The sequence below is a fragment of the Nicotiana tomentosiformis genome, chromosome 2, assembly GCF_000390325.3.
Source record: "Nicotiana tomentosiformis chromosome 2, ASM39032v3, whole genome shotgun sequence".
NCBI lineage: Eukaryota > Viridiplantae > Streptophyta > Magnoliopsida > Solanales > Solanaceae > Nicotiana > Nicotiana tomentosiformis.
Window position 1 is genome coordinate 45204083 of NC_090813.1, and position 7863 is coordinate 45211945.

The following is a 7863-nucleotide window of genomic DNA, read 5'->3' on the forward strand; positions in this document are numbered from 1 at the left end:
TCAACAATACCTTCCAAACTCAAGTCATATTGCACCTGAAACGATAATCAGATCTTCACATCCCTCTTAATTTCAAACAAACTCTTTTCTGCCATATTCAATCTTTCTTCGTACAGTAATCATCACTCCAAATAAAGTCCGTAGGCCAAATCACATTCCATCACGATTCCCAAATCGTTCTACACTTTCTCAAGGCGTGTGACTACCCTACCACAGAATCCATATGCTAATCTGCCACTCTTACTTCGGTTAAACCATCTCCTTTAAGAAACTTCTCAACCTCTACTTCTCCTACTTGACCTGCTAGTACTTCAACCACCGCGAATCACTTCCTATCATGTCTTCCCTCATACTTTGCTGCCCAACTATTGCATCAAGTCAAAATGCATATCTGTAGCACCTGAAGCATTAAAATATTACCGACTCTAAGCCTCTTCGAAGATCATCTTTCTCGAGCCATCAACATTAGAAATACCAATTCGATTCTGAACCGCTGCACACAGCTATCTATGGAAACCACCCCTCAGGCACCATTTCACAACACCCTGCCCCGAAAGCAAAATCCAAGAAGACCGTAACACCAGCGGACCATAATGCATTCAAACAAGGACGGGGACACCGCATCACAATGAAAATTCCACCATGCTCGCAAATATCAAGTCTTGTTACTTCAACAACCAAACTTGGACATCTATAGTCCGATTGCCTTTCCTCCGCTGGAATTAATTGTTGAACCACTTAATCATGCACTGAGAAATCCTCTCTTCGAGCCATTCACTACCTCAACACATAACGAGCACCTTACCATTACACCAACATTGTGCAATAACAACGCATAGCCATTGTAGCAACTCGTGCACAGTCTCAAAATCATAGAAAATACAGATACTGAGCTGGAATAAAACAATATCCTTCTGCAAGGCGACGATAATATCCTACCCGAACACGCAGGGAAAAACATCCTGCATCACGTTTGCAATACCACTACAACTCCTCAATGCCCAATTGATAACAAACATTTTGTGTCGCATAAGATTGAGTTTTGAACATCGAATTGGAGTCGGATTTGAGTGAAACTAGTATGGTTGGACTCGTAATTGAATGGGTTGTCGGATTTTATAAATTTTGTTGGGTTTTGAGGTGCGGGCCCGGGTTGGGCTTTTGGCCGATTTTGGGCTTTTGATTCAAGATTTGATATTTTTCGATCGGGATTGGTTCCTTTAGCATTGTTTGATGTATTTGAGTTGTTTTTGGTTAGTTTCGAGCCGTTCGGAGGTTGGAATGTGTGGGATGGCATTTTGGAGCATCACTTGGCTTGCTCGGTGTTGGAATTGGCTTGTTTGAGGTAAGTAACTCTTCTAATCTTGGAGCTGAGGGTATGAAGCCCCGAAATACGTGTTATGTGATTTGTGTTGAGGTGACGCACATGCTAGGTGAAGGGCGTGTGGGCATGCACCATGTGAATTGGGACTCTGTTGTTTCCATGGCACTGAATAGTGGCCCTATTTTGTTGATATTCGTGTTTTTACCATGTGATAAAGTAACTGAGCTGTAAATCATGCTAGATATCATGTTTAGGCTTTATGCCGATACTGTTGGTACATATAGTGGTCGTTTCTTGCTGTCATCTCACTGATTTCATTGATATTTCATACTCAATCATATTCATGCATTCATATCATATCTCAGTCTCAGTTGTTATTTATTGATACATCATATCATTGTTGTCGGGCTAGTTTCATGACATTGTGAGCCCGTGAGTGAGACTTGAGAGATTGATGACTGAGTGAGGCCGAGAGCCTGATTATGAGTGACAGTTATAGGATCGGGCTGCATGTCGCAGCATGCTATATTGATTTATGCCTGGATCTGGCTTATGATAGTGTTTGGGCTGTAGGAGCCCCTACGGAGTCTGCACACCCCCAGTGAGTGCGGTTGATTATATTAAGGGATGGATCTTCTCTGGATATGGATATTGTCCGAAGAATTTATATACCTGGAGATGGATCTTCTCCATGGGGCCAGATTGGCCTTCCTCGGTACTGAGTGACTGATGGTCAGTAATGTATATATTCCGGGATGGATCTTCCTTGGGTCGTATGGGCCATATACAGTACTGAGTGGTTGAGCATGATGAGTGAAAAGTGTCAGACAGTGAGATTGAGTACTCTGAGAGTGTGAGTACATGATTCATCTCTGAGATACATGGCATTGGCATGCACACATAACATGCAGGCATAGAGATATATTTTTCCTTATGTTGTACGGTATCACGTCATCCATGACTTTTTACACACATTGATATATGGGCATAGAGAGGTATTTCACACTTGTTATCTGGAAAGAAAATGAAACATCTTATTTATTATTGAAAGGATTTTGGGAAAAATTATTGTTTTCAAACTTATTCATATTTTTGGAAACTTCGGTAAACGATTTGGATTTTCACTGATGTACTTGAAAGGCAGAACCATTTTCAGAAATCACGATTTTGCTGAGCATTTTTATCTCTGAGTTACTTCTTATATTATTTGCTTTAAGTTGTTATGGACTTGTTTTAGCTATTGGTATGGACCAGACCTTGGTACAAGCTCGTCACTACTTTCAACCTAAGGTTAGGTTTATTACTTATTGAGTACATGGGGTCGGTTGTACTCATACTATACTTCTGCACTTTGCGTGCAGATATTGGCTGCTGATGTTGCTGTGATCGATGGGAGCTGGATTGAAGATGTACCTGCGTCCCTGTTGTAGCTGTCTCTTGTTCGTGGTAGCTTTAGATCTGTAAAACTCTGTTTATGTATTTTTCAAACAGACGATGTATTTTATTTCATTTCAGCTTTGTAAATTCTATTCTTAGAAGTTCATGATTTGTACTACCAGTTCTGGGAGAATGTATCAGATTCAGATAATTTCTTTACTTAATTACTTTAATGATTGTTATTAGAATTGGTTAGTGGTTAACTGGCTTACCTAGCGGGTTGGGTTAGGTGCCATCACGACAAGTTGAATTTTGGGTCGTGACAGTACATGAGGTGACGAGTACGTACACGGGCTATTTGTTAAAAAATTCGATTTATTTTACTGAGTAGCAATTTGTTTTTCCTTTAATTTGAGTTATACCGTTTAAATGAGTATTCGTCTGTTTTTCATTCTTAATTGAGTTATTCCAACATGCGTAGTTATCCTGTTTAGTCTAATATCGTGTGTCTACGTGCTTTAACTGCTTATTTAAACTCTGTGAAGTATGCCTAGTTGATTTTCTATTTTTCCTTGTTCTTTATCAGTCTTAACTGTAGAATTCTTGTTGTTAACTATGGTATTTATCGGTTGAGATGTGTGTTTACTTTTGAGACTACGAGGCGGTTCCTCGGGAGTTCTCCCTGCATATTTACTTTTGAGACTACGAGGCAGTTCCTCGGGAGTTCTCCCTGCACATTTACTTTTGAGACTACAAGGCGGTTCCTCAGGAGTTCTCCCTGTATATTTACTTTTGAGACTACAAGGCGGTACCTCGGGAGTTCTACTTGCATATTTATTTTGGGACTACGAGACGGTATCTCGGGAGATCCCCTGCTGTTTATCCCTGTGTGTTGCATTGTTATATCGTTGTGTTTTCTTTTTGTTAAATTCCAATCACTTATTATAATGTTATATTTTTCTGCTTTATTTATTATATACCAGTGGGTCTGACCTAACCTCGTCACTATTCTACCAAGGTTAGGCTTAGCACTTACTGTGTCCCTTTGTGGTGTACTCATGCTACTCAAACATGTGCAGATCCATGTGCTTCTTATTAGCCCCGCTACTAGCTGAGAGTACTTGCTGTTGTACGAAAACTATAAGGTATATCTGTCACGTCTGCAGACCTCGGAGTCCCCCTCTATTCTCTCCTATGTCATTTACCTTCCGTACTTCTTTTGTTAGACTCTGGTGTAAAGAGATACTAGTTTCCTTCTGTAGCTTGTGACTTATGATGTTCCGGGTTTTGGAAAAAGTTGTGTACGTCTAGCATTTTAGTTATTGTACATGCCGAGCGGCATTGTTATTGGTTATTCAGTATCTATTGCAGTTAGTTGTTAAGTTTTATTTTTGTTTTGTTATTGGTTATTCAGAATCTGCTAATTGCATCTGCCACTCTTGAAGTTACCATAACTGCTACTCCTCTCTGGGTGATTAAACTTAATACTTTCGTCTAATCTTTCAACACGAAACATGAAAATCAAAAACTGGTATTTAACTATAAAAATAGTAATTAGTAAAACATCTAATATATTTATAACTCAGAAATTCTACAAATAAAATCCAGGTCTCCAAAATCTAGCCTATACCGACGAAACCACATATTCAATAATAATATACCAGAAAAAAGAAGAAAATATTTAAAGTGTTTATTTGGAATACTTTATTCCAAAAAGAGTTAAAGGATGAAAAATAAAAAGTTAAAGGCAGGTTAGACCACATACAGTTTAATCAAGATTCAAGTAGAGCATAACTTGCTAAAGACGGAAAAGAGAATTAACTTTAATGACCTAGGCGTAAACACTGATATTTGTGGTAATTTTTAGACTCGGTTCTGCAGAGAAGAATTGAAATTTGTCTAATATTTGACTTGTTTTGGTTCCACAATCAACTTTTCGATTGTCTAATATTTATACTATGGAACTATAGATAATAAATATAGAATTTGATTTCCATTCAAATAATGAATGAACGAATACGTTTCCTTTACTAATTTGACCCTAAGAATGTCATGTTGACTTGGAATCTACAATATTTGAATTGATTTTACATTTTTAGGTATTAACATTTAAGATATAATTTAATTATTGAAGGACATAACAGGCGCCTAATATTTTGGAGATATTTTCATCATTCAACATTTAGCGTGAAATATTCGTGCTTTTATAATAAAATAGATAAGAGGGCCAATGAGAGATGGGTCGGCACCTCTCTAAAGCCAAGATTCACATTTATCTTTTTTCTCATTTTTTTGCCATTTTCCCCCCTTTTTTTTCTTTTTTCCTTTTTTTTAAAACCGTTGATGTTCATATGTTAGAACTATGAACATTGCATGTGTTGAGGATATAGCCAGCTGTCACGTGCCTTAGCTGGCCATTTTCAGTTAGTTAGTTATGTTCAGCTTGTTAACTTAACCAGCATTAGTTAGTTAGCTAACCATAGTTAGGCCTTTAAATAAATAGGCGGTTATACTGTACATAGAGGATAACGAACTCATTTTTCTTTTTTCAAATAATGAAATGAGTTGTACTCTTCTTCTCTAACTCTATTTTCTATCTCATTTGTTTTGCATTCATTGAATTCATGAAACTTAACATGGTATCAGAGCCCATAAGGAAGAGGATTTAGGGATTTTATCTGTCAATTCACGAGAAAGTCAAGAAATTCTTCTTCGCACCGAGAGACTTTAGGGATTTGCTTCATCGATTTGTGGAGGAAATCGGGAAATTCTTCGTCATAGCTGAGTAAAAAACCCTAATTTTGCAATTATGGTGAATTCCGGTGAGAGTTCCAATGGAATCGATCACAATCGCCCGCTTTATCTTCAACCTTCAGATGCGCCAGGAGTAGTACAAACAAGGATTATGTTGATCGGCATGGAAAACTACAGTAGTTGGAGTCGCGCTATGAAACTAGCTTTGGAATGCAAAAATAATCTAGGTTTTATCGATGGCTCAGTTAAACGAAGCGCGGTTGGAATGGAGTATGAAAAAAAATGGGATCGATGTAATGCTTTGGTCACCTTGTGGATAACTAGCATGTAAGAAGGATTTGCTCAGTGGTATACTTTTTCGTACTGATGCATGTTCTGTTTGGAACGACTTGAAAGAAAGGTTTGATAAGGTCAATTTGACCAGATTTTATCACCTTCAAAAAGAAATTGTTACCCTTACTCAAGGTGTTTCCTTTGTTTCAACCTATTACTATAAGTTGAAGGATCTATGGGATGAAGTAGATTCAATTGTACCTCCACCTTCTTGCTATAATAAATCGAAGGATTTTGTAAAACACTTGAGCAATCAACGTCTGCTACAATTTTTAATGGGACTAAATGATGGATACAATCAAGCTCGAAGTCATATTTTGATGATGAATCCTACTCCGTCAGTTAATTAGGCCTATGCGATGATAGTCCGAGATGAGAGCCCAAAATTAGTCTCAGGAGCAGGATATACTTTGGGTATAAACATAGATCCCACAGCTTTGTTCACTGCCACATGTGGACCACAGAAGCAGAGAAATTTTTTTAATACATTTTGTGATCACTGCAACATGAAAGGTCACAATAGGGACAATTGTTTCAAACTTATGCACTGTGATATTTGCCGAATGAAGGGCCATCTTAAGGAAAACTGCTACAAGTTAATCGGTTACCCTGCTGATTTCAAGGGAAAGAAGAAAGCAAATGCAGTCTACAGAGTAAATAATAATATTTTTAATAATTTCAGTACAAGACAACCCATAATCACCCCAAACTCCGGTGTCATAAGTGCATGAGCATCAACTAGGAATGTAAAATAAAATACAGCATCTGTCCGGAATACAAATTTGGATAGGAGAAATATAAATACTCTGAAGGAGACTCTACCGGCTGCAGGTCGTAATATGAAATGCAGCTCACGTAAGTCCCTGCATGCATACATGCCTCTGCTCTCACAAGGCCACTAGTCGCATATGTACCTGCACAAATATGTGCAGCAAGTGTAGTATGAGTACGTAAATCCATGTGTACCCAGTAAGTATCTAACCTAATCCCGGAGAAGTAGTGATGAGGGGTCGACATCCACACTCACTAGTGGTCTAATAATATCAAGTACATTAAGGAGGTTAGCAAATACGAGGCAAAGTAAATAAATAAAATAAACAAGTGTAAATATGTGGTACAATTATCCTCACAATAAACTCAAGCTCTTAATTAGCAAATTCCTCCCCAACCGGAGCATATATATGTGTATATTGGATTTCACCAAGCAGGTTGTTATAATGTGAATTAGGGAGAAATTTACAGATACCCTGGATTCTTGCCAAATATTACGCCCGACTCCATGAGGATATGATATAGGAAATGCCGAGGCGTACGGCCCGATCCAACATAAATATTTAAACTGTGCACTGCCGAGGGTCGAACGGCACGAACCATAGATGCATCTATTAAACTGCCGAGGCGAACGGCCCGCTCCCATGAGAGTGTGGTACATAAATCCTGTCGAGGCAAATGACCCGATCCCATAAAAGTGAAATACATAATCCTGCCGCGGCGAACGGCCCGATCCCATAAGAATAAGAAGTTTTGACGGGTCCTTGACCCTACTCACGAATAAACGTGTGAGTTATAATTTCCTTAACAAAAACCTTTCAATAAAACATATATGTATATATTCCGAAAACATGCCGTAAGAGGAGTAACTTTATTCGGTGACTAATCATGAACTCGTGAAGTCTCTACAAAAGCAATTCTAGTCTCAAGTAAAAATGTAAAATAGAGGAATTAAATAGGTGAGAAACTTCTCAAATAGTACAGCTATAGCATGATGTGAACCTAAGTCTACCCAGACAATAACATGAATCTAACTACGTACGAACTCTCGTCACCTCATGCATAAGTAGTCCCCGCAACAAGTTGCACACATTAAATACATCACTTAGGGGTAGTTTTCCCCCTCACAGAGTTAGGCAGGAGACTTACCTCGTCTCAAAGCTTACTTTCCGGTCCAAAATTGTGCTTTAAATCCTCAACTTGGTGCCAAACGATCGAAGCTAGCCAAATAAGATGCAACCCAATCAAAATATACTCTGATACTCATAATGAAACAATTTATAACAATTTCCAACTCCGCTCGA